We start from the raw sequence: 26,749 nt of genomic DNA, 5'->3' as shown, positions 1-26,749 counted from the left end.
ATATATATATATATATATATATATATATATATGGTGAGGTGCCTGAGGATTGGCGGAATGCGTGCATAGTGCCATTGTACAAAGGCAAAGGGGATAAGAGTGAGTGCTCAAATTACAGAGGTATAAGTTTGTTGAGTATTCCTGGTAAATTATATGGGAGGGTATTGATTGAGAGGGTGAAGGCATGTACAGAGCATCAGATTGGGGAAGAGCAGTGTGGTTTCAGAAGTGGTAGAGGATGTGTGGACCAGGTGTTTGCTTTGAAGAATGTATGTGAGAAATACTAAGAAAAGCAAATGGATTTGTATGTAGCATTTATGGATCTGGAGAAGGCATATGATAGAGTTGATAGAGATGCTCTGTGGAAGGTATTAAGAATATATGGTGTGGGAGGAAAGTTGTTAGAAGCAGTGAAAAGTTTTTATAGAGGATGTAAGGCATGTGTACGTGTAGGAAGAGAGGAAAGTGATTGGTTCTCAGTGAATGTAGGTTTGCGGCAGGGGTGTGTGATGTCTCCATGGTTGTTTAATTTGTTTATGGATGGGGTTGTTAGGGAGGTAAATGCAAGAGTTTTGGAAAGAGGGGCAAGTATGAAGTCTGTTGGGGATGAGAGAGCTTGGGAAGTGAGTCAGTTGTTGTTCGCTGATGATACAGTGCTGGTGGCTGATTCATGTGAGAAACTGCAGAAGCTGGTGACTGAGTTTGGTAAAGTGTGTGGAAGAAGAAAGTTAAGAGTAAATGTGAATAAGAGCAAGGTTATTAGGTACAGTAGGGTTGAGGGTCAAGTCAATTGGGAGGTGAGTTTGAATGGACATGTATATACACATGTATATACACATGTATATACATACGTCCACACACGCAAATATACATACCTACACAGCTTTCCATGGTTTACCCCAGACGCTTCACATGCCTTGATTCAATCCACTGACAGCACGTCAACCCCGGTATACCACATCGCTCCAATTCACCCTATTCCTTGCCCTCCTTTCACCCTCCTGCATGTTCAGGCCCCGATCACACAAAATCTTTTTCACTCCACCTTTCCACCTCCAATTTGGTCTCCCTCTTCTCCTTGCTCCCTCCACCTCCGACACATATATCCTCTTGGTCAATCTTTCCTCACTCATCCTCTCCATGTGCCCAAACCACTTCAAAACACCCTCTTCTGCTCTCTCAAACACGCTCTTTTTATTTCCACACATCTCTCTTACCCTTACGTTACTCACTCGATCAGACCACCTCACACCACACATTGTCCTCAAACATCTCATTTCCAGCACATCCATCCTCCTGCGCACAACTCTATCCATAGCCCACGCCTCGCAACCATACAACATTGTTGGAACCACTATTCCTTCAAACATACCCATTTTTGCTTTCCGAGATAATGTTCTCGACTTCCACACATTCTTCAAGGCCCCCAGAATTTTCGCCCCCTCCCCCACCCTATGATCCACTTCCGCTTCCATGGTTCCATCCGCTGCCAGATCCACTCCCAGATATCTAAAACACTTCACTTCCTCCAGTTTTTCTCCAGTCAAACTCACCTCCCAATTGACTTGACCCTCAACCCTACTGTACCTAATAACCTTGCTCTTATTCACATTTACTCTTAACTTTCTTCTTCCACACACTTTACCAAACTCAGTCACCAGCTTCTGCAGTTTCTCACATGAATCAGCCACCAGCGCTTTATCATCAGCGAACAACAACTGACTCACTTCCCAAGCTCTCTCATCCCCAACAGACTTCATACTTGCCCCTCTTTCCAAAACTCTTGCATTTACCTCCCTAACAACCCCATCCATAAACAAATTAAACAACCATGGAGACATCACACACCCCTGCCGCAAACCTACATTCACAGAGAACCAATCACTTTCCTCTCTTCCTACACGTACACGTATATATATATATATATATATATATATATATATATTGGCGGAATGCGTGCATAGTGCCACTGTACAAAGGCAAAGTGGATAAGAGTGAGTGCTCAAATTACAGAGGTATAAGTTTGTTGAGTATTCCTGGTAAATTATATGGGAGGGTATTGATTGAGAGGGTGAAGGCATGTACAGAGCATCAGATTGGGGAAGAGCAGTGTGGTTTCAGAAGTGGTAGAGGATGTGTGGATCAGGTGTTTGCTTTGAAGAATGTATGTGAGAAATACTTAGAAAAGCAAATGGATTTGTATGTAGCATTTATGGATCTGGAGAAGGCATATGATAGAGTTGATAGAGATGCTCTGTGGAAGGTATTAAGAATATATGGTGTGGGAGGCAAGTTGTTAGAAGCAGTGAAAAGTTTTTATCGAGGATGTAAGGCATGTGTACGTGTAGGAAGAGAGGAAAGTGATTGGTTCTCAGTGAATGTAAGTTTGCGGCAGGGGTGTGTGATGTCTCCATGGTTAATTTGTTTATGGATGGGGTTGTTAGGGAGGTGAATGCAAGAGTTTTGGAAAGAGGGGCAAGTATGAAGTCTGTTGGGGATGAGAGAGCTTGGGAAGTGAGTCAGTTGTTGTTCGCTGATGATACAGCGCTGGTGGCTGATTCATGTGAGAAACTGCAGAAGCTGGTGACTGAGTTTGGTAAAGTGTGTGGAAGAAGAAAGTTAAGAGTAAATGTGAATAAGAGCAAGGTTATTAGGTACAGTAGGGTTGAGGGTCAAGTTAATTGGGAGGTGAGTTTGAATGGAGAAAAACTGGAGGAAGTGAAGTGTTTTAGATATCTGGGAGTGGATCTGGCAGCGGATGGAACCATGGAAGCGGAAGTGGATCATAGGGTGGGGGAGGGGGCGAAAATTCTGGGAGCCTTGAAGAATGTGTGGAAGTCGAAAACATTATCTCGGAAAGCAAAAATGGGTATGTTTGAAGGAATAGTGGTTCCAACAATGTTGTATGGTTGCGAGGCGTGGGCTATGGATAGAGTTGTGCGCAGGAGGATGGATGTGCTGGAAATGAGATGTTTGAGGACAATGTGTGGTGTGAGGTGGTTTGATCGAGTAAGTAACGTAAGGGTAAGAGAGATGTGTGGAAATAAAAAGAGCGTGGTTGAGAGAGCAGAAGAGGGTGTTTTGAAATGGTTTGGGCACATGGAGAGAATGAGTGAGGAAAGATTGACCAAGAGGATATATGTGTCGGAGGTGGAGGGAACGAGGAGAAGAGGGAGACCAAATTGGAGGTGGAAAGATGGAGTGAAAAAGATTTTGTGTGATCGGGGCCTGAACATGCAGGAGGGTTAGAGGAGGGCAAGGAATAGGGTGAGTTGGAGCGATGTGGTATACTGGGGTTGACGTGCTGTCAGTGGATTGAATCAAGGCATGTGAAGCGTCTGGGGTAAACCATGGAAAGCTGTGTAGGTATGTATATTTGCGTGTGTGGACGTATGTATATACATGTGTATGGGGGTGGGTTGGGCCATTTCTTTCGTCTGTTTCCTTGCGCTACCTCGCAAACGCGGGAGACAGCGGCAAAAAAAAAAAAAAAAATATATATATATATATATATATATATATATATATATATATATATATATATACATATATAGATATATATGAGGTGCCTGAGGATTGTAGGAATGCTTGCACAGTGCCATAGAACAAAGGCAAATGGGATAAAGGTAAGTGCTCAAATTGCAGAGGTATAAGCTTGCTGAGTATTCTTGGAGAATTATAGGGGGGGGGGGGTGTTGACTGAGAGGGTGAAGGCATTTACAGATCACCAGATTGGGGAAGAGCAGTGTGGTTTCAGAAGTCGTAGAGGGTGTGTGGATCAGGTGTTTGCTCTGAAGAATGTATGTGAGAAATACTTAGAAAAGCAGATGGATTTGTATGTGGCATTTATGGATCTGGAGAAGGCATATGATAGAGTTGATAGAGGTGCTCTGTAGAAGGTATTGGGAATATATGGTGTGGGGTTAAGTTGCTAGAAGCAGTGAAAAGTTTTTATCGAGGATTTAAGGCATGTGTACGTGTAGGAAGAGAGGAAAGTGATTGGTTCTCAGTGAATGTTGGATTGCGGCAGGGGTATGTGATGTTTCCATGATTGTTTAAGTTCTTTATGGATAGGGTTGTTAGGGAGGTGAATGCAAGAGTTTTGGAAAAAGGGGCAAGTATGCAATGTGTTATGGATGAGAGAGCTTGGGAAGTGAGTCAATTGTTGTTCGCTGATGATACAGCACTGGTGGCTGATTTGGGTGAGAAACTGCAGAAGCTGGTGACTGAGTTTGGTAAAGTGTGTGAGAAAGAAGAAAGCTGAGAGTAAATGTGAATAAGAGCAAGGTTGTTAGGTACAGTATGGTTGAGGGACAAGTCAATTGGGAGGTAAGTTTGAATGAGATAAACTGCAGGAAGTGAAGCATTTTTGATATCTGGGAGTGGATTTGGCAGCAGATGGAACCATGGAAGCGAAAGTGAGTCATAGGGCGGGGGCAGGGGGCGAAAGTTCTGGGAGCATTGAAGAATGTGTGGAAATTAAGAGCGTTATCTTGGAAAGCAAAAATAGGTATGTTTAAGGGAGTAGTGGTTGTGAGGCGTGGGCTATAGATAGAGTTGTGTGGAGGAGGGTAGTTGTGCTGGAAATGAGATGTTTGAGGACAATATGTGGTGTGAGGTAGTTTGATTGAGTAAGTAATAATAGGGTAAGAGAGATGTGTGGTAATAAAAAGACTGTGGTTTTAGAGAGCAGAAGAGGGTGTTTTGAAATGGTTAGGTCACATGGAGAGAATGAGTGAGGAAAGATTGACAAAGAGGATATATGTGTCAGTGATGGAGGGAACGAGGAGAAGTGGGAGACCAAATTGAAGGTGGAAAGATGGGGTGAAAAAGATTTTGAGTGATCAGGGCCTGAACACACAGGAGGGTGAAAGGTGTGCAAGGAATAGAGTGAATTGGAACGATGTGGTATACCGGGGTCGACGTGCTGTCAATGGATTGAACCAGGGCATGTGAAGAATCTGATGTAAACCATGGAAAGTTCTGTGGGGCCTGGTTGTGGAAAGGGAGCTGTGGTTTCAGTGCATTAAACATGAGAGCTAAAGAGTGTGAATGAATGTGGCCTTTGTTGTCTTTTCCTAGTGCTACCTCGCACAAATGCGGGGGGAGGGGGTTTGTTATTTCATGTGTGGCAGGGTGGCAGTGGGAATGAATAAAGGCAGACAGTATGAATTATGTACATGTGTATATATGTATGAATATTCTTACAAGTCCACGGGGAAAATGAAACACGAAAAGTTCCCAAGTGCACTTTCGTGTAATAATCACATCATCAGGGGAGACACAAGAGAGGAATATAACAGTCAGTTGATATACATCGAAGAGACGAAGCTAGGACGCCATTTAGTAAACACTGGGACAATCACGTTTACCAAATGGCGTCCTAGCTTCGTCTCTTCGATGTATATCAACTGACTGTTATATTCCTCTCTTGTGTCTCCCCTGATGATGTGATTATTACACGAAAGTGCACTTGGAAACTTTTTGTGTTTCATTTTCCCCGTGGACTCATAGAAATATCTTGATCACGCGCAAAATTGTGATACTTTCCAACATGTGTGAATATATATTATTATTTATTTATTTTGCTTTGTCGCTGTCTCCCGCGTTTGCGAGGTAACGCAAGGAAACAGACGAAAGAAATGGCCCAACCCACCCCCATACACAATGTATTACATACACGTCCACACACGCAAATATACATACCTATACATCTCAATATACACATATATATACACACACAGACACATACATATATACCCATGCACACAATTCACACTGTCTGCCTTTATTCATTCCCATCCCCACCTCGCCACACATGGAATATCATCCCTCTACCCCCTTATGTGTGCGAGGTAGCACTAGGAAAAGACAACAAAGGCCAAATTCGTTCACACTCAGTCTCTAGCTGTCATGCAATAATGCCTGAAACCACAGCTCCCTCTCCACATCCAGGCCCCACACAACTTTCCATGGTTTACCCCAAATGCTTCACATGCCCTGATTCAATCCACTGACAGCACGTCAACCCCAGTAAACCACATCGATCCAATTCACTCTATTCCTTGCCCTCCTTTCACCCTCTTGCATGTTCAGGCCCATATCACACAAAATCTTTTTCACTCCATCTTTCCACTTCCAATTTGGTCTTCCACTTCTCCTCGTTCCCTCCACCTCTGACACATATATCCTCTTGGTCAATCTTTCCTCACTCATTCTCTCCATGTGACCGAACCATTTCAAAACACCCTCTTCTGCTCTCTCAACCACGCTCTTTTTATTTCCACACATCTCTCTTACCCTTACATTACTTACTCGATCAAACCACCTCACACCACACATTGTCCTCAAACATCTCATTTCCAGCATATCCACCCTCCTGCGCACAACTCTATCCATAGCCCACGCCTCGCAACCATACAACATTGTTGGAACCACTATTCCTTCAAACATACCCATTTTTGCTTTCCGAGATAATGTTCTCGACTTCCACACATTCTTCAAGGCTCACAGGATTTTCGCCCCCTCCCCCACCCTATGATTCACTTCCGCTAACATGGTTCCACCCGCTGCCAGATCCACTCCCAGATATCTAAAACACTTCACTTCTTCCAGTTTTTCTCCATTTAAACTTACCTCCCAATTGACTTGACCCTCAACCCTACTGTACCTAATAACCTTGCCCTTATTCACATTTACTCTTAACTTTCTTCTTTCACACACTTTACCAAACTCAGTCACCAGCTCCTGCAGTTTCTCACATGAATCAGCCACCAGCGCTGTGTCATCAGCGAACAAAAACTGACTCACTTCCCAAGCTCTCTCATCCCCAACAGACTTCATACTTGCCCCTCTTTCCAAAACTCTTGCATTCACCTCCCTAACAACCCCATCCATAAACAAATTAAACAACCATGGACACATCACACACCCCTGCTGCAAACCTACATTCACTGAGAACCAATCACTTTCCTCTCTTCCTACACGTACACATGCCTTACATCCTCGATAAAAACTTTTCACTGCTTCTAACAACTTGCCTCCCACACCATATATTCTTAATACCTTCCACAGAGCATCTCTATCACCTCTATCATATGCCTTCTCCAGATCCATAAATGCTACATACAAATCCATTTGCTTTCCTAAGTATTTCTCACATACATTCTTCAAAGCAAACACCTGATCCACACATCCTCTACCACTTCTGAAACCACACTGTTCTTCCCCAATCTGATGCTCTGCACATGCCTTCACCCTCTCAATCAATACCCTACCATACAATTTACCAGGAATACTCAACAAACTTATACCTCTGTAATTTGAGCACTCACTCTTATCCCCTTTGCCTTTGTACAATGGCACTATGCACGCATTCCGCCAATCCTCAGGCACCTCACCATGAGTCATACATACATTAAATAACCTTACCAACCAGTCAACAATACAGTCACCCCCTTTTTTAATAAATTCCACTGCAATACCATCCAAACCTGCTGCCTTGCCGGCTTTCATCTTCCGCAGAGCTTTTACTACCTCTTCTCTGTTTGCCAAATCATTTTCCCAAACCCTCTCACTTTGTACACCATCTCAACCAAAACACCCTATATCTGCCACTCTATCATCAAACACATTCAACAAACCTTCAAAATACTCACTCCATCTCCTTCTCACATCACTACTACTTGCTATCACATCCCCATTTGCGCCCTTCACTGAAGTAACCATTTGCTCGCTTGTCTCACGCACTTTATTTACCTCCTTCCAGAACATCTTTTATTCTCCCTAAAATTTAATGATACTCTCTCACCCCAACTCTCATTTGCCCTCTTTTTCACCTCTTGCACCTTTCTCTTGACCTCCTGTCTCTTTCTTTTATACATCTCCCACTCAACTGCATTTTTTCCCTGCAAAAATCGTCCAAATGCCTCTCTCTTCTCTTTCACTAATAATCTTACTTCTTCATCCCACCACTCACTATCCTTTCTAATCAACCCACCTCCCACATTTCTCATGCCACAAGCATCTTTTGCGCAATCCATCACTGATTCCCTAAATACATCCCATTCCTCCCCCACTCCCCTTACCTCCTTTGTTCTCACCTTTTTCCATTCTGTACTCAGTCCCTCCTGGTACTTCCTCACACAAGTCTCCTTCCCAAGCTCACTTACTCTCACCACCCTCTTCACCCCAACATTCACTCTTCTTTTCTGTAAACCCATACAAATCTTCACCTTAGCCTCCACAAGATAATGATCAGACATCCCTCCAGTTGCACCTCTCAGCACATTAACATCCAAAAGTCTCTCTTTCGCGCACCTGTCAATTAACACGTAATCCAATAACGCTCTCTGGCCATCTCTCCTACTTACATATGTATACTTATGTATATTTCGCTTTTTAAACCAGGTATTCCCAATCACCAGTCCTTTTTCAGCACATAAATCTACAAGCTCTTCACCATTTCCATTTACAACACTGAACACCCCATGTATACCAATTATTCCCTCAACTGCCACATTACTCACCTTTACATTCAAATCACCCATCACTATAACCCGGTCTCGTGCATCAAAACCACTAACACACTCATTCAGCTGCTCCCAAAACACTTGCCTCTCATGATCTTTCTTCTCATGCCCAGATGCATATGCACCAATAATCACCCATCTCTCTCCATCAACTTTCAGTTTTACCCATAATAATCGAGAATTTACTTTCTTACATTCTATCACATACTCCCACAACACCTGTTTCAGGAGTACTGCTACTCCTTCCTTTGCTCTTGTCCTCTCACTAACCCCTGACTTTACTCCCAAGACATTCCCAAACCACTCTTCCCTTTTACCCTTGAGCTTCGTTTCACTCAGAGCCAAAAAATCCAGGTTCCTTTCCTCAAATATACTACCTATCTCTCCTTTTTCACATCTTGGTTACATCCACACACATTTAGACACCCCAATCTGAGTCTACGAGGAGGATGAGCACTCCCCGCGTGACTCCTTCTGTTTCCCATTTTTTAGAAAGTTAAAATTACAAGGAGAGGAGGATTTCTGGCCCCCCATTCCCATCCCCTCTAGTCGCCTTCTATGACACGTGAGGAATGCGTGGGAAGTATATACATACACATATATATATGAAATTGGAGAAAAATGTAGCTTAGACATTGAAGCTTATTGATACAGTGGTTAAATTGATGAGAACTGCTATTGACGTTTGTGTAAATAAATTATACATTTCCTTTTTCCATAGCCAGAGGTTGAACCATTATGTGACATTCATTTTTTCATTCATTTCAAGCTAGAAGTTTCAGTTTTCTAAATTGTTTCTTACATTTTTCATATGTATATATATGTATGCGTGTGTGTGTGTATATGTGCGTGTGTATGTGTATGTGTGTGTAAGTGTATATGTGTATATATATGTATATTATCCCTGGGGATAGGGGTGAAAGAATACTTCCCACGTATTCCTCGCGTGTCGTAGAAAGCGACTAGAGGGGACGGGAGCGGGGGGGCCAGAAATCCTTCCCTCCTTGTATTAACTTTCTAAAATGGGAAACAGAAGAAGGAGTCACGCGGGGAGTGCTCATCCTCCTCGAAGGCTCAGAGTGGGGTGCCTAAATGTGTGTGGATGTAACCAAGATGTGAAAAAAGGAGAGATAGGTAGTATGTTTGAGGAAAGGAACCTGGATGTTTTGGCTCTGAGTGAAACGAAGCTCAAGGGTAAAGGGGAAGAGTGGTTTGGGAATGTCTGGGGAGTAAAGTCAGGGGTTAGTGAGAGGACAAGAGAAAGGGAAGGAGTAGCAATACTCCTGAAACAGGAGTTGTGGGAGTATGTGATAGAATGTAAGAAAGTAAATTCTCGATTAATATGTGTAAAACTGAAAGTTGATGGAGAGAGGTGGGTGATTATTGGTGCATATGCACCTGGGCATGAGAAGAAATATCATGAGAGGCAAGTGTTTTGGGAGCAGCAGAATGAGTGTGTTAGTGGTTTTGATGCACGAGACCGGCTTATAGTGATGGGTGATTTGAATGCAAAGGTGAGTAATGTGGCAGTTGAGGGAATAATTGGTATACATGGGGTGTTCAGTGTTGTAAATGGAAATGGTGAAGAGCTTGTAGATTTATGTGCTGAAAAAGGACTGATGATTGGGAATACCTGGTTTAAAAAGTGAGATATACATAAGTATACTTATGTAAGTAGGAGAGATGGCCAGAGAGCGTTATTGGATTACGTGTTAATTGACAGGTGTGCGAAAGAGAGACTTTTGGATGTTAATGTGCTGAGAGGTGCAACTGGAGGGATGTCTGATCATTATCTTGTGGAGGCTAAGGTGAAGATTTGTATGGTTTTCAGAAAAGAAGAGTGAATGTTGGGGTGAAGAGGGTGGTGAGAGTAAGTGAGCTTGGGAAGGAGACCTGTGTCAGGAAGTACCAGGAGAGACAGTACAGAATGGAAAAAGGTGAGAACAATGGAAGTAAGGGGAGTGGGGGAGGAATGGGATGTATTTAGGGAATCAGTGATGGATTGCGCAAAAGATGCTTGTGGCATGAGAAGAGTGGGAGGTGGGTTCATTAGAAAGGGTAGTGAGTGGTGGGATGAAGAAGTAAGAGTATTAGTGAAAGAGAAGAGAGAGGTATTTGGACGATTTTTGCAGGGAAAAAATGCAATTGAGTGGGAGATATATAAAAGAAAGAGACAGGAGGTCAAGAGAAAGATGCAAGAGGTGAAAAAAAGGGCAAATGAGAGTTGGGGTGAGAGAGTATCATTAAATTTTAGGGAGAATAAAAAGATGTTCTGGAAGGAGGTAAATAAAGTGCGTAAAACAAGGGAGCAAATGGGAACTTCAGTGAAGGGCGCAAATGGGGAGGTGATAACAAGTAGTGATGTGAGAAGGAGATGGAGTGAGTATTTTGAAGGTTTGTTGAATGTGTTTGATGATAGAGTGGCAGATATAGGGTGTTTTGGTCGAGGTGGTGTGCAAAGTGAGAGGGTTAGGGAAAATGATTTGGTAAACAGAGAAGAGGTAGTGAAAGCTTTGCAGAAGATGAAAGCCGGCAAGGCAGCAGGTTTGGATGGTATTGCAGTGGAATTTATGAAAAAAGGGGGTGACTGTATTGTTGACTGGTTGGTAAGGTTATCTAATGTATGTATGACTCCTGGTGAGGTGCCTGAGGATTGGCGGAATGCGTGCATAGTGCCATTGTACAAAGGCAAAGGGGATAAGAGTGAGTGCTCAAATTACAGAGGTATAAGTTTGTTGAGTATTCCTGGTAAATTATATGGGAGGGTATTGATTGAGAGGGTGAAGGCATGTACAGAGCATCAGATTGGGGAAGAGCAGTGTGGTTTCAGAAGTGGTAGAGGATGTGTGGATCAGGTGTTTGCTTTGAAGAATGTATGTGAGAAATACTTAGAAAAGCAAATGGATTTGTATGTAGCATTTATGGATCTGGAGAAGGCATATGATAGAGTTGATAGAGATGCTCTGTGGAAGGTATTAAGAATATATGGTGTGGGAGGAAAGTTGTTAGAAGCAGTGAAAAGTTTTTATCGAGGATGTAAGGCATGTGTACGTGTAGGAAGAGAGGAAAGTGATTGGTTCTCAGTGAATGTAGGTTTGCAGGCAGGGGTGTGTGATGTCTCCATGGTTGTTTAATTTGTTTATGGATGGGGTTGTTAGGGAGGTAAATGCAAGAGTTTTGGAAAGAGGGGCAAGTATGAAGTCTGTTGGGGATGAGAGAGCTTGGGAAGTGAGTCAGTTGTTGTTCGCTGATGATACAGCGCTGGTGGCTGATTCATGTGAGAAACTGCAGAAGCTGGTGACTGAGTTTGGTAAAGTGTGTGGAAGAAGAAAGTTAAGAGTAAATGTGAATAAGAGCAAGGTTATTAGGTACAGTAGGGTTGAGGGTCAAGTCAATTGGGAGGTGAGTTTGAATGGAGAAAAACTGGAGGAAGTGAAGTGTTTTAGATATCTGGGAGTGGATCTGGCAGCGGATGGAACCATGGAAGCGGAAGTGGATCATAGGGTGGGGGAGGGGGCGAAAATTCTGGGGGCCTTGAAGAATGTGTGGAAGTCGAGAACATTATCTCGGAAAGCAAAAATGGGTATTATGAAGGAATAGTGGTTCCAACAATGTTGTATGGTTGCGAGGCATGGGCTATGGATGGAGTTGTGCGCAGGAGGATGGATGTGCTGGAAATGAGATGTTTGAGGACAATGTGTGGTGTGAGGTGGTTTGATCGAGTGAGTAACGTAAGGGTAAGAGAGATGTGTGGAAATAAAAAGAGCGTGGTTGAGAGAGCAGAAGAAGGTGTTTTGAAGTGGTTTGGGCACATGGAGAGAATGCGTGAGGAAAGATTGACCAAGAGGATATATGTGTCGGAGGTGGAGGGAACGAGGAGAAGAGGGAGACCAAATTGGAGGTGGAAAGATGGAGTAAAAAAGATTTTGTGTGATCGGGGCCTGAACATGCAGGAGGGTGAAAGGAGGGCAAGGAATAGAGTGAATTGGAGCGATGTGGTATACCGGGGTTGACGTGCTGTCAGTGGATTGAATCAAGGCATGTGAAGCGTCTGGGGTAAACCATGGAAAGCTGTGTAGGTATGTATATTTGCGTGTGTGGACGTATGTATATACATGTGTATGGGGGGGGGGGTTGGGCCATTTCTTTCGTCTGTTTCCTTGCGCTACCTCGCAAACGCGGGAGACAGCGACAAAGTATAAAGAAAAAAAAAAAAAATATATATATATATATATATATATATATATATATATATATATATATATATATATATATATATATATATATATATATATATTTTTTTTTTCATTTATTTTGCTTTGTCGCTGTCTCCCGCGTTAGCGAGGCAGTGCAAGGAAACAGACGAAAGAATGGCCCAACCTGCCCATATACACATGTATATACATATATGTCCATACACGCAAATATACATACCTATACATCTCAATGTACACATCTATATACACACACAGACATATACATATATACACATGTACATAATTCATACTGTCTGCCTTTATTTGTTCCTATTGCAACCTCGCCACACATTAAATAACAACCCCCTCCCCCCCATGTGTGCAAGGTAGCACTAGGAAAAGATAACAAAGGCCAAATTCGTTCACACTCAGTCTCTAGCTGTCATGTAATAATGCACCGAAACCACATCTCCCTTTCCACATTCAGGCCCCACACAATTTTCCATGGTTTACCCCAGACGCTTCACATGCCCTGGTTCAATCCATTGACAGCACGTCGACCCTGGTATACCACATCGTTCCAATTCACTCTATTCCTTGCACGCCTTTCACCCTCGTGTATGTTCAGGCCCCGATCACTCAAAATATTTTTCACTCCATCTTTCCACCTCCAATTTGGTCTCCCACTTCTCCTCGTTCCCTCCACCTCTGACACATATATCCTCTTGGTCAATCTTTCCTCACTCATTCTCTCCATGTGACCAAACCATTTCAAAACACCCTCTTCTGCTCTCTCAACTATGCTCTTTTTATTTCCACACATCTCTCTTACCCTTACATTACTTACTTGATCAAACCACCTCACACCACATATTGTTCTCAAACATCTCATTTCCAGCACATCCACCCTCCTGCGCACAACTCTATCCATAGCCCACGCCTCGCAACCATACAACATTGTCGGAACCACTATTCCTTCAAACATACCCATCTTTGCTTTCTGAGATTTACATTCTTCAAGGCTCCCAGAATTTTCGCCCCCTCCCCCACCCTATGATTCACTTCCACTTCCATGGTTCCATCCACTGCCAGATCCACTCCCAGATATCTAAAACACTTTATTTCCTCCAGTTTTTCCCCATTCAAACTTACCTCCCAACTGACTTGACCCTCAACCCTACTGTACCTAATAACCTTGCTCTTATTCACATTTACTCTTAACTTTCTTTTCACACACTTTACCAAACTCAGTCACCAGCTTCTGCAGTTTCTTACATAAATCAGCCACCAGCGCTGTATCATCAGCGAAAAACAACTGACTCACTTCCCAAGCTCTCTCATCCACAACAGACTTCATACTTGCCCCTCTTTCCAAAACCTCCCTAACAATCCCATCCATAAACAAATTAAACAACCATGGACACATCACACACCCCTGCCGCAAACCTACATTCACTGAGAACCAATCACTTTCCTCTCTTACTACACGTACACATGCCTTACATCCTCGATAAAACTTTTCATTTCTTCTAACAACTTACCTCCCACACCATACATTCTTAAAACCTTCCACAGAGCATCTCTATCAACTCTATCATATGCCTTCTCCAGATCCATAAATGCTACATACAAATCCAATTGTTTTTCTAAGTATTTCTCACATACATTCTTCAAAGCAAACACCTAATTCACACATCCTCTACTACTTCTGAAACCACACTGCTCTTCCCCAATCTGATGCTCTGTACATGCCTTCACCCTCTCAATCAATACCCTCCCATATAATTTACCAGGAATACTCAACAAACTTATACCTCTGTAATTTGAGCACTCACTCTTATCCCCTTTGCCTTTGTACAATGGCCCTATGCGAGCATTCCGCCAATCCTCAGGCACCTCACCATGAACCATACATACATTAAATAACCTTACCAACCAGTCAACAATACAGTCACCCCCTTTTTTAATTATTTCCACTGCAATACCATCCAAACCCGTTGCCTTGCCGGCTTTCATCTTCCGTAAAGTGTTTACTACCTCTTCTCTATTTACCAAATCATTTTCCCTAATCCTCTCACTTTGCACACCACCTCGACCAAAACACCCTATATCTGCCACTCTATCATCAAACACATTCAACAAACCTTCAAAATACTCTCTCCATCTCCTTCTCACATCACCACTACTTGTTATCACCTTCCCATTAGCCCCCTTCACTCAAGTTCCCATTTGCTCCCTTGTGTTACGCACTTTATTTACCTCCTTCCAGAAACATCTTTTTATTCTCCCTAAAATTTAATGATACTCTCTCACCCCAACTCTCATTTGCCCTTTTTTTCACCTCTTGCACCTTTCTCTTGCCCTCCTGCACCTTTCTTTTATACCTCTCCCACTCATTTGCATTTTTTCCCTGCAAAAATCGTCCAAATGCCTCTCTCTTCTCTTTCACTAATACTCTTACTTCTTCATCCCACCACTCACTACCCTTTCTAATCAACCCACCTCCCACTCTTCTCATGCCACAAGCATCTTTTGCGCAATCCATCACTGCTTCCCTAAATACATCCCATTCCTCCCCCACTCCCCTTACCTCCATTGTTCTTACCTTTTTCCATTCTGTACTCAGTCTCTCCTGGTACTTCCTCACACAAGGTCTCCTTCCCAAGCTCACTTACTCTCACCACCCTCTTCACCCCAACATTCACTCTTCTTTTCTGAAAACCCATACAAATCTTCACCTTAGCCTCCACAAGATAATGATCAGACATCCCTCCAGTTGCACCTCTCAGCACATTAACATTCAAAAGTCTCTCTTTCGCACGCCTGTCAATTAACACGTAATCCAATAACACTCTCTGGCCATCTCTCCTACTTACATAAGTATACTTATGTATATCTCGCTTTTTAAACCAGGTATTCCCAATCATCAGTCCTTTTTCAGCACATAAATCTACAAGCTCTTCACCATTTCCATTTACAACACTGAACACCCCCATGTATACCAATTATTCCCTCAACTGCCACATTACTCACCTTTGCATTCAAATTACCCATCACTATAAGCCGGTCTCGTGCATCAAAACCACTAACACACTCATTCAGCTGCTCCCAAAGAATACTTCCCACGCATTCCTCATGTGTCGTAGAAGGCGACTAAAGGGGACGGGAGCGGGGGGCGAGAAACCCTCCCCTCCTTGTATTTTAACTTTCTAAAAGGGGAAACAGAAGAAAGAGTCACGCGAGGAGTGCTCATCCTCCTCGAAGGCTCAGATTGGGGTGTCTAAATGTGTGTGGATGTAACCAAGATGAGAAAAAAGGAGAGATAGGTAGTATGTTTGAGGAAAGGAACCTGGATGTTTTGGCTCTGAGTGAAACGAAGCTCAAGGGTAAAGGGGAAGAGTGGTTTGGGAATGTCTTGGGAGTAAAGTCAGGGGTTAGTGAGAGGACAAGAGCAAGGGAAGGAGTAGCATTTCTCATGAAGCAGGAGTTGTGGGAGTATGTGATAGAATGTAAGAAAGTAAATTCTAGATTGATATGGGTAAAACTGAAAGTTGATGGAGAGAGATGGGTGATTATTGGTGCATATGCACCTGGGCATGAGAAGAAAGATCATGAGGGGCAAGTGTTTTGGGAGCAGCTGAATGAGTGTGTTAGTGGTTTTGATGCACAAGACCGGGTTATAGTGATGGGTGATTTGAATGCAAAGGTGAGTAATGTGGCAGTTGAGGGAATAATTGGTATACATGGAGTGTTCAGTGTTGTAAATGGAAATGATGAAGAGCTTGTAGATTTATGTGCTGAAAAAGGACTGGTGATTGGGAATACCTGGTTTAAAAAGCGAGATATACATAAGTATACGTATGTAAGTAGGACAGATGGCCAGAGAGCGTTATTGGATTACGTATTAATTGATAGACGCATGAAAGAGAGACTTTTGGATGTTAATGTGCTGAGAGGTGCAACTGGAGGGATGTCTGATCATTATCTTGTGGAGGCGAAGGTGAAATTTGTATGGGTTTTCAGAAAAGAAGAGAGAATGTTGGGGTGAAGAGAGTGGTGAGAGTAAGTGAGCTTGGGAAGGAGACTTGTGTGAGGAAGTACCAGGAGAGACTGAGTACAGAATGGAAAAAGGTAAGAACAAAGGAGGTAAGGGGAGTGGGGGAGGAATGGGATGTATTTAGGGAAGCAGTGATGGCTTGCGCAAAAGATGCTTGTGGCATGAGAAGCGTGGGAGGTGGGTTGATTAGAAAATTGAGTGGGAGATATATAAAAGAAAGAGACAGGAGGTCAAGAGAAAGGTGCAAGAGGTGAAAAAAAGGGCAAATGAGAGTTGGGGTGAGAGAGTATCATTAAATTTTAGGGAGAATAAAAAGATGTTCTGGAAGGAGGTAAATAAAGTGCGTAAGACAAGGGAGCAAATGGGAACTTCAGTGAAGGGCGCAAATGGGGAGGTGATAACAAGTAGTGGTGATGTGAGAAGGAGATGGAGTGAGTATTTTGAAGGTTTGTTGAATGTGTTTGATGATAGAGTGGCAGATATAGGGTGTTTTGGTCGAGGTGGTGTGCAAAGTGAGAGGGTTAGGGAAAATGATTTGGTAAACAGAGAAGAGGTAGTGAAAGCTTTGCGGAAGATGAAAGCCGGCAAGGCAGCAGGTTTGGATGGTATTGCAGTGGAATTTATAAAAAAAGGGGGTGACTGTATTGTTGACTGGTTGGTAAGGTTATTTAATGTATGTATGACTCATGGTGAGGTGCTTGAGGATTGGCGGAATGCGTGCATAGTGCCATTGTACAAAGGCAAAGGGGATAAGAGTGAGTGCTCAAATTACAGAGGTATATGTTTGTTGAGTATTCCTGGTAAATTATATGGGAGGGTATTGATTGAGATGGTGAAGGCATGTACAGAGCATCAGATTGGGGAAGAGCAGTGTGGTTTCAGAAGTGGTAGAGGATGTGTGGATCAGGTGTTTGCTTTGAAGAATGTATGTGAGAAATACTTAGAAAAGCAAATGGATTTGTATGTAGCATTTATGGATCTGGAGAAGGCATATGATAGAGTTGATAGAGATGCTCTGTGGAAGGTATTAAGAATATATGGTGTGGGAGGAAAGCTGTTAGAAGCAGCGAAAAGTTTTTATCGAGGATGTAAGGCATGTGTACGTGTAGGAAGAGAGGAAAGTGATTGGTTCTCAGTCAATGCAGGTTTGCAGCAGGGGTGTGTGATGTCTCCATGGTTGTTTAATTTGTTTATGGATGGGGTTGTTAGGGAGGTAAATGCAAGAGTTTTGGAAAGAGGGGCAAGTATGAAGTCTGTTGGGGATGAGAGAGCTTGGGAAGTGAGTCAGTTGTTGTTCGCTGATGATACAGCGCTGGTGGCTGATTCATGTGAGAAACTGCAGAAGCTGGTGACTGAGTTTGGTAAAGCGTGTGGAAGAAGAAAGTTAAGAGTAAATGTGAATAAGAGCAAGGTTATTAGGTACAGTAGGGTTGAGGGTCAAGTCAATTGGGAGGTGAGTTTGAATGGAGAAAAACTGGAGGAAGTGAAGTGTTTTAGATATCTGGGAGTGGATCTGGCAGCGGATGGAACCATGGAAGCGGAAGTGGATCATAGGGTGGGGGAGGGGGCGAAAATTCTGGGGGCCTTGAAGAATGTGTGGAAGTCGAGAACATTATCTCGGAAAGCAAAAATGGGTATGTTTGAAGGAATAGTGGTTCCAACAATGTTGTATGGTTGCGAGGCGTGGGCTATGGATAGAGTTGTGCGCAGGAGGATGGATGTGCTGGAAATGAGATGTTTGAGGACAATGTGTGGTGTGAGGTGGTTTGATCGAGTGAGTAAAAAGAGCGTGGTTGAGAGAGCAGAAGAGGGTGTTTTGAAGTGGTTTGGGCACATGGAGAGGATGAGTGAGGAAAGATTGACCAAGAGAATATATGTGTCGGAGGTGGAGGGAGCAAGGAGAAGAGGGAGACCAAATTGGAGGTGGAAAGATGGAGTGAAAAAGATTTTGTGTGATCGGGGCCTGAACATGCAGGAGGGTGAAAGGAGGGCAAGGAATAGAGTGAATTGGAGCGATGTGGTATACCGGGGTTGACGTGCTGTCAGTGGATTGAATCAAGGCATGTGAAGCGTTTGGGGTAAACCATGGAAAGCTGTGTAGGTATGTATATTTGCGTGTGTGGACGTATGTATATACATGTGTATGGGGGGGGGGTTGGGCCATTTCTTTCGTCTGTTTCCTTGCGCTACCTCGCAAACGCGGGAGACAGCGACAAAGTATAAAAAAAAAAAAAATATATATATATATATATATATATATATATATATATATATATATATATATATATATATTGTAACTGCTTCAAATCTGTCCAAGTGACCTTTAAAGTTATATACAACCTTACCCACAACCTTCCCATTAACCTTAACCATAACATCATTCAACCTCAAAAGTTGTTGCCTATGACCCATACAACAATGCCTGGAAAAAGCAATTAAGGTCAATCTTCACCCTCCCCAAACCTTCAGAATCATGCACAACCTCATCCTGAACCTAACGTACAGTACACTACATCAACCTCAACCACAATCACACTCTTAACTTCAATAAGCTGCCACAAAGGAGAAGGCATAGAGAAAGCAGACCAAAGAACTGATCATCTTAATATAACCTTTCTACTCACAAGCTCACTACACCATTCCCATCAACCTCATCCTAAATTTTCATCCTCAACTGCTCCTGAAACTCTAAAGGATTGTACTCTGGGGCACTGGTAGTAGCTGTTGACGTTGTGTGTGAAATTACAGTTGATCTTGATGGGAGGGTTGTGCACAAGTTTATGAGATGTCTGAACTAATCTATGTAACAACTTGGTGAGCTTAAGACTTAGAATGGTATATCATTGTAGGCAATGCTGTTTATTAATCTGAAGGTTTGAAGAGGAAGAAGATTGGCCTGAATTGCTCTTTTCTAGCATTTTCCTGTGGGACGGATGTCACTATCCTGTCAGGTGACTAACCTCCGGGTCTCTTGTGGCAATGGTTGAGGTTGAAGGTAAGGTTGTGCATGGGTCTGTACATCAGTTTGGGTGCAGACTAGCCTAAACTCTTCTGCTTTTAACACTATCCTGTCGGGTATCACTAACCTATGAGGCAACTGTCCCCAGGGGTGCCAGTATCAATTGTTGTCCTGTGGGTGAAATTAAGGGTGAAGTTGATAGGAAGAATGTGGCTATGGGTGTGGATGAGCTTAGAGGTTATGTTTGGGTTGGCATATGTTTGAATTCTCTTTCTTCTTCTTGTGGTAACCTGGTGAGGTTAGGGTGAATAATGCCTGAAATACCAGTACCACTTGAGGTGCCAGTGGCAATTGCTGAGGTTGAAATTATGGGTGAGGTTGATGGAAAGTTGTGAGTGTGGATGTGCATGAGCTTAGAATTTATATTCAGGTAAAAAGCTGTCTGACCTTCTCTCTATATATCTTTGTGGGAACTTGGTGAGGATGAGGTGAAGATGACTGTGATACTGATGTATACTATTGGGCATGAGATTCAGGGTGAGGTTTTGCATAAGTCTGAAGGTTTAATATGGGTGAAGATTGGCCTGAATTAAATTACTTTTCTAGCATTGTCCTGTGGGGCACTGCTGTCTTGTGAGGTGACTGTCCAATAAGGGGCTGGTAGCAATTATTGAGGTCGAGTATGAAACTAAGGTAAAAGTGGCTGGAAAGTTGTGGATGAGATTGCGAATGAGTCTATAGGTTATTTAGGGTGCATAATTGTATGATTTTGTCTCTAAAAACTTCTTTTGTGGGAGCTTGTTAATGTAAAGAGTGAGATTGAGGTAGAGCATGAGTCTGAATCTTCAGTTAGGGTGAGTATTGGTCTGAATTGCTTTTTAACATTGTCCTGCAGGATTAAACTTTTTTTTTATGACAACTATCCTCTGCTGCACCAGCAGCAATTGTTGAGGATGAACATGAAATTAATGAAGGGGATGACAGGATGGTCGTGCATGAGCTTATAGGTTATATTAAGAAGTTATCCACACATCTCTCTCTACACATCCTTTGTGTCAATTTGATGAGGTTCAGCATTGATCTGAGAGTGAAGATGATATATAGCAGGGATATTCAATTGGCAGCCCGTGAGCCAAATCCAGTCCTTGACTGGTTTTTCAGTGGCTCTTTGACAGACTCAAAAGAATTAAAATAAATGAATGATATTTATCTAATATTTATGAAATCTTACACAAACAGATCTTTATCTTGACCAACTGTATTAATTAGCTGAACTAAACAAAAGATCAACTGTAATAATAACTGTTCAGAGAAAAGAATTGGAGGTAAAATAAATGTATGGCCCTTCAATCAATATGAGTTTCATAATCCGGCCCTAGTCCTATAGCAACTGAATAGTTCTGATTACTAGCATCATGGATGAGGTTCTCGGTGATGCTGCACATCTGAAATATGAAGGTTCTGTAGAGTGAAAACAGGGCTGGTTTGCTGCTTTCTATGACTGTCCTGTGGAGAGTGCTGACAAGCATATGTGTGTCCTGTAGAGGATGCTGGAGAGCTGGTAGCACTTCTGTACCTAATGGGTTAACATCATCCTCATACTACTTTCAGACATTGTGATAAATTTCATCAGGTCCTTTAATTTGGGTTCAAATTTGATATTTTCATTAAAATCTCATCTCTAGTACAGTACATATGCATAATTCAATCACCTTACTTCTTGCATGATTGGTACCTTTCAACTAGCTTATCAAAAATTACAGTAAATCTCTATATATTTCACAAGTGTATTACCTTCTATACTTTAACTAGCCCTAAAATTTAATATCATTCAGTACAATACAAGCTCCAAGTAATGCTATGCAGATGCTTCTGTATTCACAAAGCTTTCTAAATATCTTTTAGTGTTTTACCTATTTTTTTAGGTGTTTTACCTACTTTTAAGTTAATCAACAAAAACTTTCCATGATACACTGCAATCGGTTTAATATCGTTCAATAAAATAAAAAGCTCATGTTCATACTTCAGAAGTGTTTCTGTATTTATACTGAATTACATAAATCACCTAATGCTTAAGCTTCCTAATGCAATTTTTTTTTCATGCGGAGCTAAAATGGACTTTACCTAATTCTATAGTAATTACTCCGTAGCAAGGCTTGGTCAGCACCAGAAACTCTCCCACACTAGCCTACATCCCCTTTTGTTGACTGACCTGCACATTATCTATACTTGTCGTTCAGTTAAATATGAAACCACATGCATTAAATATTTCAAATGTACCATTTAAAACATCATTCAGCGGGTGAAACAGGCAACAGTACCGAGTGCCGTGCAGCCACGACATTTCGCAAGCTTTATGAAATACGTTGACATATTATAAGGGAATTTTTGTTCTAACCTGGTAGTTAAATAGCAGTGTGTCGTACGACTGATCTCTCTCGGGTACTACAACTGGTAAAACTTATGGGAAGTTTTGTGATTTACACTGACGAAAAGAATGTTGTGATGCTGGTACAATAGTAGCTGCCGCTACCACCAGAGGTCAGAAACCTTCATGTTGGTGCAGTTCAAGTCAGTTGCCATATATTTCTTTTGTCCTTGACTATTGAGCATATTATTTTGTTCTGCACCCTACGTTCAATTTTGTATTTATCTGTCGTATATGGTTTGTCCACTGTCTTTAACTCCACTCTCATTTCCACTGGGCGAATCAGGTAAAAGTCTCAAATCCAACCCATCTCTTCACCACGCCCACTGTTAAAAGAGAACTATGGACTTCCATAATCATGTACTTCGTAATTTTACATTTTGCACGCATATTTGATTTGTTAGACACGCATAGTAGTTGCAAAAGAGAAACTACCTAAGTGCGAGACAGTATAGATTCATGGTACAAATAACAAATGAGCTGTTTTTAACGAAACAAAGGTTTGTCCATATCAGGACCGACAGAAAGAATTTGACAGTATATCACACACAGGAGGTTGGCAAGGGAGCAGGATTTTCATGCAAGAATTAGTTGATATTTTCGATGGAGAGGAAGTTACCATATTGGAAGGGAACAAATAGGTTTGGGTCACCATTGGGATGCCACTGTTATGAATTTGGGAGCCTTAGGGCCAGAGGCGTCGAGATTTGGATCTGGCTTTAGGACAAATGATTTGCTGGGCTTTCCTTCCCACCTATTGGGCCAAGGTGCAATCACAGGCGTTTAGGTGCAAGTCACATCGTAGCCCGTATCCTGCGTTGGTCATACAAATATGAACGGTATGCCTTCGAATACCATCATCCTGTTGGAGTAGTGGGGACGCTGCAACCACTGTGCTGTATGCATACCAGAGTGAAAATATTGCATTACGGTTTTGGTTTTTATTTAGGCTATAGGCCTTTCAATTGCCAGGGTTACTAAGGCCATTAACGTCAAGCTACATCCGCAAACCTAAAACTCTTTAATACCTTCTGCTAAAGCGGATAATTCCAAGACCATTTCCTCTGTGCATGTGGCCCCTTCTACGGACCTGGTTTATTCGTTGTTTGGGCATGAAGCCCATCATTTGATGTGGTCATCAAGGTCGTCAGTGTCAAGCTACATCCATCAAAAGAAAAATAACATTCAGATGTTAAGGATCACGTACGCTTCCATTATACACGTGGTCTTTCCATGGACTTGACATTTTTTTTTTATTTTGATTTGTCGCTGTCTCCCGCGTTAGCGAGGTAGCGCAAGGAAACAGACGAAAGAATGGCCCAACCCACCCACATACACATGTATATACATACACGTCCACACACGCAAATATACATACCAATACATCTCAACGTATACATATATATACACACACAGACAATATACATATTGTAAATATCTCTAACAGACTCCGAAAAATTATTATTCGATAATGTTTCACATCTAAGATTACTAGCAAAAGTTAAGTTGTAATTCGATTACTTGGAAACTGATTGCTTGAACGTACACAAAGACAAGTGATTAATGGTCAGGCCTCAGAATAGTTAAACATCATATGCGTTTCACGGGTAAGCCCAACGAACCGCCGGAGAAACCGGGGCTCCATCCCCGGACCTTTGACATGAAACAGTAAGTGGCAGATCAGAATACATAAATAGCGAACAAATATTATGGAGATTTATCTTTTTTCAGTCTTTTGTTCACGTGGACCACCCAACAAGACTCCTTTCCGGGGCGGTCTTCGGGTGCCATAATATGCCAACCCATCCCTGATTCTTTCTCATTGATGATGATGATACTGATAATGGGATGCATTTCTGGATATCGAAATTCGCAAACGATATTAAGTTGGAACATAAATCTTCAATAGAGAAATCGAATGTCTGCAATTTCAACATACATAAAACAAACTAGTACCTAGGGCTCACAGGAAGCAAGCGAATTTTAGTATCGTTAGGTACAAAGTTTTACATATTATTTATAAAAACGAAGATGCAAGCTACAGCATAAATTCTGCTTAGCTATATATATATATATATATATATATATATATATATATATATATATATATATATATATATATATATATATATTTTTTTTTTTTTTTTTTTTTTTTTTATACTTTGTCGCTGTCTCCCGCGTTTGCGAGGTAGCGCAAGGAAACAGACGAAAGAAATGGCCCAACCCCCCCCCCCCCCATACACATGTACATACACACGTCCACACACGCAAATATACATACCTACACAGCTTTCCATGGTTTACCCCAGACGCTTCACATGCCTTGCTTCAATCCACTGACAGCACGTCAACCCCTGTATACCACATGACTCCAATTCACTCTATTTCTTGCCCTCCTTTCACCCTCCTGCATGTTCAGGCCCCGATCACACAAAATCTTTTTCACTCCATCTTTCCACCTCCAATTTGGTCTCCCTCTTCTCCTCGTTCCCTCCACCTCCGACACATATATCCTCTTGGTCAATCTCTCCTCACTCATTCTCTCCATGTGCCCAAACCATTTCAAAACACCCTCTTCTGCTCTCTCAACCACGCTCTTTTTATTTCCACACATCTCTCTTACCCTTACGTTACTTACTCGATCAAACCACCTCACACCACACATTGTCCTCAAACATCTCATTTCCAGCACATCCATCCTCCTGCGCACATCTCTATCCATAGCCCACGCCTCGCAACCATACAGCATTGTTGGAACCACTATTCCCTCAAACATACCCATTTTTGCTTTCCGAGATAATGTTCTCGACTTCCACACATTTTTCAAGGCTCCCAAAATTTTCGCCCCCTCCCCCACCCTATGATCCACTTCCGCTTCCATGGTTCCATCCGCTGACAGATCCACTCCCAGATATCTAAAACACTTCACTTCCTCCAGTTTTTCTCCATTCAAACTCACCTCCCAATTGACTTGACCCTCACCCCTACTGTACCTAATAACCTTGCTCTTATTCACATTTACTCTCAACTTTCTTCTTCCACACACTTTACCAAACTCAGTCACCAGCTTCTGCAGTTTCTCACATGAATCAGCCACCAGCGCTGTATCATCAGCGAACAACAATTGACTCACTTCCCAAGCTCTCTCATCCCCAACAGACTTCATACTTGCCCCTCTTTCCAGGACTCTTGCATTTACCTCCTTTACAACCCCATCCATAAACAAATTAAACAACCATGGAGACATCACACACCCCTGCCGCAAACCTACATTCACTGAGAACCAATCACTTTCCTCTCTTCCTACACGTACACATGCCTTACATCCTCGATAAAAACTTTTCACTGCTTCTAACAACTTGCCTCCCACACCATATATTCTTAATACCTTCCACAGAGCATCTCTATCAACTCTATCATATGCCTTCTCCAGATCCATAAATGCTACATACAAATCCATTTGCTTTTCTAAGTATTTCTCACATACATTCTTCAAAGCAAACACCTGATCCACACATCCTCTACCACTTCTGAAACCGCACTGCTCTTCCCCAATCTGATGCTCTGTACATGCCTTCACCCTCTCAATCAATACCCTCCCATATAATTTACCAGGAATACTCAACAAACTTATACCTCTGTAATTTGAGCACTCACTCTTATCCCCTTTGCCTTTGTACAATGGCACTATGCACGCATTCCGCCAATCCTCAGGCACCTCACCATGAGTCATACATACATTAAATAACCTTACCAACCAGTCAACAATACAGTCACCCCCTTTCTTAATAAATTCCACTGCAATACCATCCAAACCTGCTGCCTTGCCGGCTTTCATCTTCCGCAAAGCTTTTACTACCTCTTCTCTGTTTACCAAATCATTTTCCCTAACCCTCTCACTTTGCACACCACCTCGACCAAAACACCCTATATCTGCCACTCTGTCATCAGACACATTCAACAAACCTTCAAAATACTCATTCCATCTTCTCACATCACCGCTACTTGTTATCACCTCCCCATTTACGCCCTTCACTGAAGTTCCCATTTGCTCCCTTGTCTTACGCACCCTATTTACCTCCTTCCAGAACATCTTTTTATTCTCCCTAAAATTTACTGATAGTCTCTCACCCCAACTCTCATTTGCCCTTTTTTTCACCTCTTGCACCTTTCTCTTGACCTCCTGTCTCTTTCTTTTATACTTCTCCCACTCAATTGCATTTTTTCCCTGCAAAAATCGTCCAAATGCCTCTCTCTTCTCTTTCACCAATACTCTTACTTCTTCATCCCACCACACACTACCCTTTCTAAACAGCCCACCTCCCACTCTTCTCATGCCACAAGCATCTTTTGCGCAATCCATCACTGATTCCCTAAATACATCCCATTCCTCCCCGACTCCCCTTACTTCCATTGTTCTCACCTTTTTCCATTCTGTACACAGTCTCTCCTGGTACTTCCCCACACAGGTCTCCTTCCCAAGCTCACTTACTCTCACCACCTTCTTCACCCCAACATTCACTCCTCTTTTCTGAAAACCCATACTAATCTTCACCTTAGCCTCCACAAGATAATGAT

At 42.3% G+C, this 26,749-nt stretch overlaps 1 protein-coding gene across 4 annotated transcripts in view; it reads right to left on the bottom strand.

The window, feature by feature from the left end:
* LOC139747962 (uncharacterized) overlaps positions 1 to 22,471 on the bottom strand; it is a 116,209-nt gene extending 93,738 nt beyond the window's left edge. For 3 of the 4 annotated variants that reach the window (XM_071660472.1, XM_071660471.1, XM_071660470.1), the window contains exon 1: positions 22,142 to 22,471. The gene's annotated coding sequence lies outside the window, so the exon portion shown is untranslated. The remainder of the gene's footprint in view (positions 1 to 22,141) is intronic. The other variant, XR_011712488.1, reaches the window with a different exon arrangement.
* Between the last annotated feature and the right edge of the window lie 4,278 nt (positions 22,472 to 26,749).

This window comes from Panulirus ornatus, chromosome 71 (genome assembly GCF_036320965.1).
Source record: "Panulirus ornatus isolate Po-2019 chromosome 71, ASM3632096v1, whole genome shotgun sequence".
NCBI lineage: Eukaryota > Metazoa > Arthropoda > Malacostraca > Decapoda > Palinuridae > Panulirus > Panulirus ornatus.
Note: the sequence above shows the minus strand (reverse complement) of the source record. Positions and strands in the feature narration are given on the sequence as shown.